This window comes from Xenopus laevis, chromosome 2L (genome assembly GCF_017654675.1).
Source record: "Xenopus laevis strain J_2021 chromosome 2L, Xenopus_laevis_v10.1, whole genome shotgun sequence".
Lineage (NCBI taxonomy): Eukaryota > Metazoa > Chordata > Amphibia > Anura > Pipidae > Xenopus > Xenopus laevis.
In genome coordinates this window covers 39072097-39082938 of record NC_054373.1, presented here as the reverse complement: position 1 = coordinate 39082938, position 10842 = coordinate 39072097, and positions in this window count along the sequence as shown.

The following is a 10842-nucleotide window of genomic DNA, read 5'->3' as shown; positions in this document are numbered from 1 at the left end:
TTCTTTCCTTTCTGTCTTCTATAGGCATAAAGGGCTCGTGATGAAAATAGCTTTATATAAGGCTGAGAGAGTGGGGGAAGGGGTGGGTGTCGTCTATAGCTGAGTCATTAAGTTTGTGTGTCAGCAGCCTGCAGCATGTGACTCCAGAACGGTAGTTGAGAGGGAGGTGTGTGGGGAGTGAGCTTAGTGTAGAAAACATTCAGCTGCTCTGCATTATGTATATAATATATATATTTGAGTTAACTTCTAGTATGATGTAGAAAGTGATATTCTGAGTTTTCATTTTTTATCATTTGTGGGTTTTGAGTTATTTAGCTTTTTATTCAGCAGCTCTCCAGTTTGCAATTTCAGCAGTTTGGTTGCTGGGGTCCAAATTACCCTAGCAACCATGCACTGATTTTAATCAGAGACTGGAATATGAATTGGAGAGGCCTTAATAGAAAAAGAAGTAATAAAAAAATAGCAGTAACAATACATTTGTAGCTTTACAGAGCATTTGGTTTTAAGATGGGGTCAGTGACCCCCATTTGAATGCTGGAGACCGCCAGAAGAAGAAGGCAAATCATTTAAAAACTATTCAAAATAAATAATGAAGGCCAACTGAAAAGTAGCTTAGAGTCAGCCATTCTATAACATACTAAAAGTTAACTTTTAGTATGTTATACAATGGCTAATTCTTAGCAACTTTTCAATTAGCCTTCGTAATTTTTTTATATATATTTTTTTTTAATTGTTCGTCTCCTGCCTCTTTCCAGCTTTGAAATGAGAGTCACTGACCCCATCTAAAGCAAATGCTGTAGAAGGCTACACATTTATTGTTTTTGCTATTTGTTATTACTTATCTTTCTGTTCACGCACTCTCCTATTCATATTCCAGTCTCAAATTTAAAATCATTGCAATGGTTGTTAGGGTAATTTGGACCCTAGCAACCAGATTGCTGAACTTGTTTACCAGAGAGCTGCTGAATAAAAAGCAAAATAACTCAAAAAAGATACAAATAAAAAATGAAAACCAACTGAAAATTGTGTCTTTACATTATACTAAAAATAATAGATAATAAAATGTATAGATGAACAACTCCTTTAATAAGGGCGTAATAATAGGACTACCTTGCAGCAAACACTAATATTAAGCATAATACAATGTTTTTTAGCAACAGCAGACGTATTTAAAATTATCTGTAACGTTGGCAGGAAACATAAATTTATCTCCCAAAACACCCAGACATCTTTATCTTGGGGAGATAGTGGGGTATCAGTTTTGGGAGATTAACTGCAGCCTTAATAAGATGTATTCTTCTTCCCCCTCCTATCTGATATGATTATTATCTCCTGTAAGTGACCAGCACCCTGTCGGAAATAGTGCAGTGGGTGCTCCTCAGCAAACTAAAAATAATTGTATAAAGTCTATGTCTAAGTGCAGAGCTCTGTTGATCCTCCTCCTGTTTGAAACACAGGCCAGATCTGCTTATACCTTACCTCACTGTACCTGGGGGTAAGGGCCTGCAGCACTTATCACAAGGGGCCATGACCGTATAGATGTACGGGTAAAACATTTCTAATTGTCACACAAGAACCATGACACCTTCTCTGAAGGGACGAACCAAACATATAATTTTTAGATTTGGCAGAATAATGGATCAAATCGGAATCCTTATTTTCATATTTGAATTTGAGAAAAATAATTATTAAAAAAACGTGCATTGATTGTGCACAAATAATCACAGATAGTCCAGTTCACACTTGCTTGAGTCCTAAACCAAGTCCTGGATTTGTATATGTCTGCTTCTTTCACCAGTTTTCTCTAGCCCACAGGCCATATGTTGGCAGCCCTGCCTTCGTGAGAATCTAAAACTTGCATTCATTAGGGGCGGAAATTCAGCTGGTGCAGTGTTTGCAATAGCTAGTGGGACCTAGGATCAAAGTAAGTAAAGAGCAGTCAAAACAAATCCAGTAGGGATGCACTGAATCCAGGATTCGGCTCTTTTCAGCAGGATTCGGATTCGGCGGAATCCTTCTGCCCGGCCGTACCGAAGCCGAATCCTAATTTGCATATGCAAATGAAGGGCTAGGAGGGAAATCGCGTGACTTTTTGTCACAAAACAAGGAAGTAAAAATTGTTTTCCCCTTCCTACCCCTAATTTGCATATGCAAATTAGGGGTCACATTCGGTTCGGTATTCAGCCGAATCTTTCGCGAAGGATTTGGGGGTTCAGCCGAATCCAAAATAGTGGATTCGGTGCATCCCTAAAATCCAGTAATTGTGGGTGCATTAGGTGGGTAATTAATTCACCTTGGAAAGTAACCAAAGAGTATAGAGTGATGCCATTGACATAGTTTATCATTTAATACATTTTATTTTTCCTTATCATACTGCTTGAGCACAGGGATTATGCCATGTTGAGGTGATCCCTTGGTGCAAAAGTTACATTTATTCCATTCATATATTCCACCATGAAAAAATTGGAAATGTTTAACTAAAAAAAGACAGAAAAATGCCAAATATATATATTCACAGTTCTCGCTGTTTCAAAGCCAAATTTACCCTTAAAAGTTCTTATTATTTGCAACCCATACATTTTTAACTCTTGGGATCTACAACAACATCGGATACTCCCTGTACATTATGCTGCTCCCAACTCCAAATACACAAAAAGCCCAATAAGAAAATAATTTAACTGAGTGCCTTTTTAACTGCTGAGATATGGGCCAGGGTTGTATCTGTAACATGCCGCATGCACCTAAGCTATGATGTCACTTAAGTGGCACCTGCTACAGGACTAGACTTGGCAGTTGGAAAAACAGTTGCTGGGAGAGAAGAGACAAGAGAGTAGGAGAGATCAGAAAACGCAGTGAAATGCACGAAAATGGAGAAAAAGAGCGTCGATTTTGATGGACAAGGACCCTCTGTCAACTTAGAGAGAGAGTAAAGAAGATAAACGACCAGGGAAGAAGAAAGGAAAGAAGAAGCACCACAAAGAGAAATAAGAGGGGAAAACTGGAAGAAGTTGGATAGACAATGACTGTTTTTCTGAAGAGCTACCCATGAAGAACAGAAAAGGTGCCTGTAAGGACAGCCCAGAAGAGAGACCCAAAAAGAATGGGAATAGACATATGGGTATCAATGGATAGGCAATAATCACTTAGAAAGGTACCAGTATGCATACTGGGGTTTATGGATATGTATTTTTGTTTATTTGTGTGGTATTATTTTGTTGTGTGTATATATGAGGGTTCGCTTACCTTCATGGGTATTACAATAGAAAGTATGTACTAAGTTAACAAAATGTTGTAGTAATTTCAAAATGTCAATTATTATTTTTCAGATTTTCTTGAACAGGGAATATAATGCAGCGGTGGGCTGGTGGGCACTTGGAGTTATCACCTGTGAAGTGGCCACAGACGAGTCCCCATTTTCCGAGGAAAGCGATGATGAGAATTTTATAGATACAGTCATCAACAACGAGCCCATTATCCCTTACTGGCTGAGTGGAGATCTTAAACATTTACTGAGAAAGGTGAGTATGGCTGGTGGTACAGAAGAATTGTAACATGCACACATATATTTACACTTCATATTTTTGCTTAATACAGATGTTATTTGAACCTAAATATGCTTTTATTAGCAGTCAGGAAACTTTCCTCTTTATTCTCCTCATTTGTTAGACTGATGCTTCTCTTAAAACCAAAGCACTAAAATATTTTTTTTCCCTAACAGGATAAACACATTTAAGGGGATTATTTACTAAACCTTTTCTTTTTGGGGGGGGGGGGCTCAAATCTTTTGTGGAAAAAAAAATACCTCAAATTGTTTGTGATTTATTATAACCTGAAGCTGTTAAAATGCCATCTCAAACCTGTTGAGGACATGTATTGTAGAAGTCAATAGCACATGTCCCTTTTAATTTGAAGATATCATGATCTGCGCTGGGTTTTGTCTGGGAAAAATCTGGGTTTTCTGACCATAACCCGAAAAAATCAAGGAATTCGGGCGTCAAATCTGAAAAATGTGTATGATTTGAGTTTTCGCTCAATTTCATCAAGTCTTTACCCGACTTTGAGTTATTTTATTGATAAAAGGCAGCTGAAATACTTTTTACATAGAAATGTAGTAATCACCTCTAAATACTGGACCGGTCTGGAATAGTCTTTTGCAGGGCAGGCTTCAACCATCTTTCCCCCCAGCTTCCAAAGCATCTCCGGTGAAAGCACAAGCTTGGCCATTACCATCTGCCCCATCATGCACCAAGCCTAGTTGGGGCAGATGGTGATGGCCCACTCTGGTGAAGCTATCCAGACTAGTGCAGTATTCAAAAAAGAGAACTGTCTCAGTGCAAGAACTAAGGGGCATGTTTATTAACATTGGAGATAAATATCTGGAGAGATTTCTGCAGATGTTGCAAATGGCAACCAATCAGCAATTAGATTTAAACAGCCACCTATACATTAGAAAACAAAAGCAGAGATCTGATTGGTTGCTACGGACATCTCCAGAAATCTTTCCAGATATTTATCTTCAATGTGAGTAAACATGACCCTTAGTGATAAAAGTAACTGGGGAGTGGCTACCTTTCATCAGTAGGCTGCCCAAGCTGGGGGTAGAGCAGGTGATAAAAGGGGAGCAATGATGCAGTTTATAGGTTAGTTCGTGATATCAGGAGGAGGAGTTTTAGCACAGCAGCCTATAACTTTCTGCTGGACTTGCTGAATAAATGTTAAATGCAGACACTTTAGTTGTTCACTTTTATTGTATATTTTATATTCCTAAGACTAAATTGTTTCCTCCCCTTTTCATACAGTCATCAAGGGAGCAGATCAAGCCATATAAAGGAAAGGCTCTATCATTCCTGGATTCCACGAAGAACAACAACGCATTAGGGGGCAATATTTCTGGCCTTTCCTACATTGATTCTACTTGGCAGGATTAAGCTTCTGAGGCTCAGCCATGCTATTCCAACAGGCATGGACAATATAACATCTGCAACCATCATTTATGGACTTTGGGATATGAACATGCTGCATGGAGACACCATCATACCCTGCAATGCCTGGTTGTACCATCTGTTGCATTGCCATCTGGGAAAGTACCATCTAGAGCTCACCTAGTAACATCAGGAAGAGGTAAACATATGTACATTTACTATAAGAGAAAGGTGCGTAATTGTGTGTGTGAATGTGTGATAGGAATGTAAAAGGGCAAAGATGGTTCCTCTTAGAGGGACCAAATTCCAGCATGTTCTGTCTTCATACCATGTCTGTGACGTTCATACCTTGCTTTTAATACACAGACCACTGATCCAGTTCAGGGAGTTTTTTTTCCCTTCTGTAGCAAATTGGCCCCCCACTTCAGATGGGTTTTTTCGCTCCCTCTTGATCAGTTGCAAGTGTAAAGGCTTGTACTTCACAGACATGTCTTTTTCAGCCTCCATAGTTATATCATTATTCTACTATTGTTATAATGTTAACGTTAAGTATTTTACATGTTAAAGGAGGCAAAGCCTGTTACGTCCGGAGTGAACGGTGTGTGAATGGCTAGTAACATGGTTGAAGCCTTGGCGTGGCGTTACTGCTCACATGTGTAGAAACATGTGCCAATTCAACCAATTGTGAGACTGGAATTTTTTAAGAATGTGTCCCTTTGTTGAAATCCAGAGTCTACGTTTTAGCAGAGCTTTAAATGTATAAAAAACATGCAATGAATCCCCTGCCCTTTTTGACCTTTGGCTTTATGGTTTTGTATTTTGTTCATGCTCATTTCAAGTAAACAGATTTTTTGAACATTTTATGTTGCTCATCTCAGTTCTTGCATTTTCTAAATATCACTGATTAAGTGCTATTAGCAACTGGAAGTAATGCAGTTTAGTAAGCATCTTAGTAAATGGGCACTAAAGTGATGTGCTTAAACAAAAAATATTCACAAGAGAGACCAAATTGAAATATTGGCAGTAAACCTGGAAAGCTCTACGCAAGGAACAGTTTAGTTGCCTTCTGAAATCAACCCTATAAGAGGTCCAGTAATTAATCTAGCAGATGGTGGTGCCATAACTCAATTTTGCATGCCGAGAATGAAGAGTAGGCGGGATAGACATGTGCCTAGAGTGCAGTTCTGAGTAAGGTTGGAGACCAGCAGAAGGACCAACTATCCAGTGAGAGGGGAAGTGAGGAACCAGTGACGGGGATGAAGTGAATGTTAGTCATGGGGTTGGGATCGGCATAAGAGGGAGAATGAAACTGGCTGGAGATGGTCTATCGGGTGCCAGACCAAGTAATATTGCCTTGGGCTGCAATACTATTTGGTCTGGCTCTGGCACGTGCACAGGTCTAAGTATATACTGCTATAGAAGGACCAAGGTATTTTTCCAAAGAGGTGCATGGCCCAGGGAAATATGTTAATGATTCAATTTATTGGGAGGTGCTAACACAGTGGGGGTCATTTATCAACACTGGGCAAATTTGCCCATGGGCAGTAATCCATGGTAACCAATCGAATTGCTGCATTCATTGTTCTACTTGCAGCTGGCTTTAAAAAGCTAATCACGGATTGGTTGCAACTGCCCATGGGCAAATTTGCCCAGTGTTGATAAATGAGCCCCATTGTGTTTCCTTATTCTTTAAGAATTTTAAATACTTGGCAGAACAATGTGAAACTACTACTGTATTACACAATAGTGCTGGTAATTAAAATAGGAGTAAGCAATTCACTCTGAACATAACCATACTGAGGGTCGGGTGATGCTCTCACAAGATCAATACAAGTTACCTGCCAGACTGAGTTTAATATATGTAACGGGAATGATCTGATGTTTCTCTAGGCTGTTAATGTGCTCTCTAACAATAAAAAACATGTATTTAAAGGGATGGTTCACCTTTAAGGTATCTTTTAGTATAGAATGGCCAATTCTAATCAACTTTTCCATTGGTTTTCATTATATATTTTTTATAGTTTCATAGTTATTTGCCTTTTTCTTCTTTCTTAGCTTTCTAATGGGCGTCGCTGACCTCTTTTTAAAAGCAAATGCACTGTAAGGCTACACGTTAATTGTTATTGCTATGTTTTATTACTCACCTTTCTATTAAGGCTTCTCCTATACCTATTACAGTCTCTTATTCAAATCACTGCATGGTTGCTAGGGTAATTGGGACCCTAGCTACTAGATTGCTTAAAATGCAAATTGAAGAGCTGCTGAATAAAAAGCCAAATAACTCAAAAACCTTAAATAATAAAAAATGAAAACCAATTGAAACTGTCTCAGAATGTCACTCTCTACCTCATACTATAAGTTATCTGAAAGGTAAACCACCCCTTTAAGGGATTGCGGGAACCTTCCACTGGATCCAACTACCTTTCATTTCCCAAAACCAGAAAGGGTTTTCTGTCTCCCCGACCTGGATTTTCAGTGTAAAACTGGAAATACAGAAAAACAATTCCATGAAAATGCGCATTGGCATTAGGGAGTCTGGAACCAAACAATATTTAGAAACAATATTATTATTGGCACTTTTATTTTTTTTATAAAGGGAATAATCAAACCCCCTTCAGTTTGAGGGGTAAAAACGGGCCAATAAATAATGCATGTTGTCTTTTAAAGCTGATATAGAAAAACAATTAAGACCTATAGGCTTTTAGGAACAATATTTCTAGTACAGGCATCTTCCTTTGAGCCAGCAGAATGGACATTAAAGAGTTAAACATAGCTTTTCCTGATTATTACCTTTATTGTGTTATCGACTGACACGTTTCACCCTCCAGTTCAATGATATATATAGCAACAGGAGTTTTAAGAAGGGTTTAAATAAGAGCCTGGTATGAGTCCTGAGTGTGTTCATGTGCTTCAGTGCAATATACTATGCATATACGATAAACTAAAAAGAAAACATATTAGGGAACCCAGCAGGTACTTTTATTGCATTACACTGTACCATATCGCATTCTTGTAAGATAAATAATATGTACTTTTATTTACTGTCATGCTCCTATGTAACTGCTTCATACGTCTGACCGGCATAAACAGCACTTCTTTATTCTGAATTCCACCACTGGGTGGAGACATTTTCTGCACTTCATTTGTAGAGATTTCTCTGTAAATGTACAGTACATGTCAGCTAAGTGATCCAACAATGTGTCTATGAGGGGTGTCTCAGGAGATATGATGGATATGTCACAGGGCTCCAAGATGGTACCATGTGAGCTATAGCCATTAGCTATCACTTAGCGATCAGCTTTGATTAGTCTAATAAAGTTAGAATGTTGAAAAAGCTAAGGACCCTAAATTTATCAATGTATCTATAGAGATAAATAGAACACCCTGCAGATATAATTATACCCATTTTCAGACCCTGCTTTGGTCTGGGTGGCACACTGACCCTGGCAGCAGAAAGTAGATCGACTGAGAGGGTTCAACTTCTGGTTTAGTATATAAAAGATAAGGTCTCAAGGTAATTAAACTCACCGAGTATTGGAAGAGGTCCACGTGCAGCGCCATAGACCTTCAGCTGAGGGAGCGGATCAGAACCGTATTGTAGTGGATCAACCACAATCTTACAAACATACGTGTAAAAAGAATGTTGTTTATTTTGGTATACAAAGGCGCAGCCTTACGCGTTTCGTATCTCACAGGCACTTAATCATTGCCTAGTGTTATAATTATTTTTTAGTTGAATGACTTGAATGAACTTTTTGCGGGCCTTCTCCTGCTGATCTTCCATTTGGAAACTGTTTGGGCAAATGAGATTTTATTAACTAAACTGCTCCACCTCAATTTGTGCCTCAAGCCAACTTAGTTGTTTCTCAGAGATGCCAAAGTTATTTGTAATAAAAGAGATGACACTATTCTGTCCTTCCTGCTTCTGCTTAGAAAGCTTTGATCTAGTACTTATGGTTTATAGAAGCTGTGACAATATACAGTTTGAGGGTAGCAAATGTGAAACTATAGGGGGATGGAAGCAAGATATAAAATAATATTGACTTGATACCTGTAGTAATATTTCCCCTTTGTCAGGAGATGACACAGCATGGCTTGGATACTATTCTCTAGCAATATCAGCAGGGCCACACTAAAATGATGTCCCAATTTTACTGACATTGCTGACTGTCAGGGAAGTAACAACTGGGGGGGGGGGTAATAATAAAGAGGACCATGTAAGGATCTTAACAGTTACAGTTAATGGGTAAAAACACAATATTTTCCCAAAAGTTTAATAACATAGTATTTGCGCATTTAAAGCTAATCTTGAAAAATTCAAAAAAATTTTCATTATCAATGTTTACCACTAATACCAGTAAATTTGCCTGCAATCTATAGACTTACTCCCAGTTTACTATGAAGTATTGGTGTTTATAATAGCTTTGGCCATACAGGAGTTAGAAACATCATGCTCCATTCACATGGACAGCATATTTAGTAGGGATGCACCGAATCTACTATTTTGGATTCGGCCGAACCCCCGAATCCTCCGTGAAAGATTCGGCCGAACCGAATCCGAATCCTAATTTGCATATGCAAATTAGGGGTGGGAAGGGGAACATTTTTTTACTTCCTTGTTTTGTGCCAAAAAGTCAAGTGCTTTCTGTCCCCACCCCTAATTTGCAAATTAGGATTCGGTTCGGCCAGGCAGAAGGATTCGGCCGAATCTGAATCCTGCTGAAAAAGGCCGTATCCTGGCTGAATCGCGAACTGAATCCTGGATTCGGTGCATCACTAATATTTAGTAAAGGTTTGGGAGTAGATCCTGGGCCAGCTTATTTTTGTGTGCTTTAAAACGAAACACTTAAAGGGGATGTTAACCTTTGAGTTAACTTTTAGTATGATGTAGAGAGTGATATTCTGAGACAATTTGCAATTGGTTTTACTTTTTTATTATTTGTGGTTTTTGAGTTATTTACCATTTTATTTGGCAGCTCTCCAGTTTGCACTTTTAGAAATCTGGTGGCCAGGGTCCAAATTACCCAAGCAACCATGCATTGATGTGAATAAGAGACTGAAATATAAATAGGAGAGGGCCCAAATAGAAACATGAGTAATAAAAGTAGCATAACAAATAAATGGGTTCCTTTACTGAGCATTTGTTTTTAAATGGTGTCAGTGGTCAGTGACCCCCATTTGAAAGCTGGAAAGAGTCAGAAGAAAAAGGCAAATGGTGAAAAAAACTATATAACCAAGACCAATTGAAAAGTTGCTTAGAATTGGTCATTCTATAACATAATAAAAGTTAACTCAAAGGTGAACCACCCCTTTAATATTAAATTGCTTAAATTAAAGTGATTCTGCTTAATATAAAGGGGAATGAAAGTTATTTATCTAGGTTAAGGTCCCATACAGGCCTCTCCCCTTCCAAACTGCACAACTGCTCCCTCCAATATAGCTCTCTTTACTTTGGCTGTTTCCAAACAGCAGATTAGCTTTGGGTTAGCGGACATCATCATGATGTTTAATGTTTTCTTCCAAGGGATCGCGGCCACTGATAATTCACCAGATTCCTTGACTAGTGAAAAGTTGAGCTATGGTCTCACAGTCTATGCCTTGGCTGTTTATCTAGGCTGCTTTCAGGTAACATTGTGTGTACAGGTATAGAATCTGTTATCTGGGAAACTTTTATCCAGAAAGCTACAAGTTACAGGAAGGCCATCTACCATAGACTCCATTTTTATCAAATAATTCAATTTTTTTTAAGAATGATTTCCTGTTTTTCTGTAATAATAACACAGTACCTTATTTTTCTAAATTTTTATTATAATAGAGTCTACGGGAGATGGCCTTTCCGTAATTTGTGGCTTTCTGGATAACAAGTTTCCGGATAACAGATCACATGCCTCTACTATTATTTCTAAGGGCTCTTACACAT